The sequence below is a fragment of the Balaenoptera musculus genome, chromosome X (genome assembly GCF_009873245.2).
Source record: "Balaenoptera musculus isolate JJ_BM4_2016_0621 chromosome X, mBalMus1.pri.v3, whole genome shotgun sequence".
Classification (NCBI taxonomy): domain Eukaryota; kingdom Metazoa; phylum Chordata; class Mammalia; order Artiodactyla; family Balaenopteridae; genus Balaenoptera; species Balaenoptera musculus.
Window position 1 is genome coordinate 124,783,767 of NC_045806.1, and position 3,623 is coordinate 124,787,389.

General features: G+C 51.9%; 1 pseudogene; it reads left to right on the plus strand.

Annotated features, from left to right (window-relative positions):
• Positions 1–2,137: 2,137 nt before the first annotated feature.
• On the plus strand, positions 2,138–3,198 carry LOC118888394 (annotated as a pseudogene).
• Positions 3,199–3,623: the final 425 nt, after the last annotated feature.

Below are 3,623 nucleotides of genomic sequence, written 5' to 3' on the forward strand. Positions count from 1 at the left end.
ACACCAGCCTGTGTGATCTGGCTCTGGGCATCACGTTGCCGCGCACAGCAATGAGATGGAAATTTGGCTGCTGCAAAAGGCACTGATTTTGCCTTCTTCTCTGAATCTCCTTTCTCTGAACAGCAGGGACATTTCAGTCCCATGTAAAGCACACACTCTCTTCCTCCTGGCAAATGCCCAGTACCGTAATTCCCCATATAGTGCCACCTTGGAAGAGCCTCGGGCAGCATGTTAGGGGCAGGAAGACTGCACTGCATCTTAGGTCCTGAGGTGCTGGGGCAGTGATGAGGTGCCCAGAGAGAATGCACTTGGGTACTGAAGCATCTTCTTGGCCTTGCTTGCCTCTGTGCTCAGGAGAAAGGGCTGGGGAGACGAATGGCCCAGCTCACTGGAAGAGTGGCAAGCCGCTGCCTTGCCCTTTGGTTTTGTTACTCGAATTGCACCAGGTGGCATCTATACTCATTCCACAAGGCAGCAGTGCTTCCCTGCTGGAAGACACACTGTGCAGCCAGGGGGCAGGATGTGAAGGCATAGCTACAGCTACAGCACAATTGGTGGCCGCCTGCAACCCAGGATTGGTCTCTCAACCACCAAGGCAAGTGGGGGGACTTTCTGGAAAATGCTGCAGATGGGAGGTCCAAGCCTGTGGAGAGCCAGCAGTGAAGCCCAGAGACGGAAGGGAGCTTGCCCCACGTCCCACACTGGGTCAGGTGCAAGACTGAGCTGGGAGCCCGGGGTCTTGCCTCCCAGGCCAGGCCTCTTATCATGTGAAGAAGCTGCCACCAACAGACATCCAGTGTCACTGTCCCCCTCCCCACATACACACATTTATTTGTCCATGTTGCCTGTTGGTGCACGATAGTCATTTCATGTACAGGACTCACGTTTCCCAGCCCTGTCCCTGGGTGCATGAGCATGCTTTGCACTGGCAAGCATTTTGCAGCAGCAGCTAGAAACTGGCTGTAGCTGAGTGACAGCAGACACCTGACAGATATGAAGTCACCGAATCCTCACTCCAACCCCGTGAGGTAGGTACCCCAATTAGCCCCATTTTACAGAAGAGGAAACGGAGGCACAGAGAGGGAGGCATAAACTGCCCGAAGTCACACAGCTTCTAAGTGGCAAAGCCTGGATTGAAAGCAGGCTGGCCCCTGGTTGCTTGCCTTTACACTGTGCTACATAATCTCTCACAGGGTCGCAGGGTCGCAGGGTTGGTTTGAGGATCTGATGACTTAATATGTGTCAGGTGCCAGCGCCTGCTGCCAAGGGCCCCTCCAGCTCTGCAGGGCGATACATCTGTTGTCTCTAATGATGAGTGTGAGATGGTTCCTCCCCGCCCTCTCAAGAGTGTCCAGCCCAAGTCCAATGCTCTGCACACAGTAGGTGTTCAGAAAAGGCTCCTTTGTGCAGTTCGTCACTCAGACACACAGGCATTCACATATCGCACAGCAGCTCTGCGCCCGGCCCTGGGCTAACACCTGATACACAACAGCTGGTGCCTGAAATCCAGCGGCACCCAGTCTAGTGGGGAGGTGGGCGGATCCGCAGTTACAGGCCAGGGCTATAAGGATCCACCGGAGCGGCAGCTCACCCGCCAGAGGTGCTTTCTGTAAAAAGGCAGCCCCTTCTCCTGACCTTGGGGAGGAGGGGCCGTGGTCCATGAAGGTCACACAGGCGAGAACGAAGGCTTCAGCCGAGGCCTGATGGCTGAGAGGAGTGGCCCAAGTGAGCAGGGAAAGGAGGGCCCTCTGGTCCGCGGGGAACACGGAGTGCGCGGCATGGAGGTGTGAAAGAACAACGTGTTTTGGAACAGCCAGTTGTTGGCTGTGTCCACTGCCTGAGTTGTTTTTGCGGGGGCTGAGGGACAAACCCGGAGGGCAGACCGTTGAGCCAGAGGATTATTCGCAAGCCTTAAAATCAAAAGGAATTTGCCCTGCTAGGTTTCAGACTTTCCTGGGACCCGTGGTCCCTATTTTCCTTCCAATCTCTCCCTTTTGGAATGGGAATGGCTATCCTCTGCCTGTCCCACTGTATTAGTCAGGGTTCTCCAGAGAAACAGAACCAAGAAGAGATGATAGATAGATACACAGATAGGAGAAAGAAGAGGAGATTTATGATAGAAATTGGCTCACACGGGATGGAGGCCAAGAAGTCCCATCCCCCAGATCTGCCATCTGCAAGCTGGAGACCCAGGAAAACCAGGAGTACAATTCAGTCCAAGTCCGGAGGCCTGAGAACCCGGGAAGCCAATGGGGTAAGTGCCAGAGTCTGTAGGTGGGAGAAGCAAGAGCTCTGAAGTTCTAGGGCAGGAAAAGATGGACATCTGAGCTCTAGAGGAGAGAGGGAATCCGCCCTTCCTTCGCCTGTTTCATTTGGGCTCTCTATGGGTTGCATGATGCCCACGCACACTGGTGAGGGCAGATCTCTTGGCTTAGTCTACTAATTCAAATGCAAATATCTTCCACAGACACCCTCACAGACACACCCAGAAATAAGGCTTTACCAGCTCTCTGGACCTCCCTTAACCCAGTCAAGTTAGCACATAAAAATAACCTTGGCCAGTGTCCTTGTCCCCACGGTGAGCCACAGCCGCCCCCCACCTCGGCGGGAGACCCTCCAACACTAGCAGATTCCAGGTTTATGCAACTCACCGTTCAGAAAAGATCCTGATCCATGGGAGCTGTGGTTACAGAGGGCAAAGCCTTTAATGCACTGAAGACCTAAAGTGAAGCCGAAGCACTCTGTCAGCCTTGGCAGCTGGCTGGCTTGCCGAGTGCCTGGTCCTTTCCTCCGTCCGGAATTCTGCCACCCATTGATAGGAAACGATGTCAGGGACCCTTCTGCGATGTCTCTGAAGTATGGGAACAGCGCTACAAGCCTCTGGAACCGACACTGCGAGTGGCAGAACCGATCGATGGGCTAAATGGGGCCAGAGCACAGCTCCAGAGACAGGAATGGACTCGAAATGTGAATGACAATATGTTTTTGCCATTTTCTTTCTACCATAAAAATAAAAAGTACGTCCCAACAATGCATTTATCAAGCAAGTATGGTCCTGATGCTTATGGAAGTCAACATATCCGAGATGAAAATCCTAAGAAATGGATCTGTGACAAGGATTTCCAAACTGTATTGCCATCATTTGATCTCCTCTGAAAGTATGGAAAATTGTATTCAAAAGCTGGACAAATTGTATAAAGATATGCATTTTTGCTAAAAGGTTCTTCAAAAAATGCTATAGTAAATAACATAAAAAATCAAATGAGATTGACTTAACTATCAAGCATTTTTAAAAAACCATGCTATAATAATATTTATATGTAATACAGCTCCATATATTTCTTTCATTCTAGTCTAATGGTTTTCAACATTCAAAAATCATGGATTTTCGGGCTTCCCTGGTGGTGAAGTGGTTGAGAACCCACCTGCCAATGCAGGGGACACGGGTTCAAGCCCTGGTCCGGGAAGATCCCACATGCCGCAGAGCAACTGAGCTCGTGCGCCACAGCTACTGAGCCTGTGCTCTGGAGCCCGCGAGCCACAACTACTGAGCCCGCGCACCTAGAGCCCGTGCTCCGCAACAAGAGAAGCCACCGCAATAAGCTCATGCACCGCAACGAAGA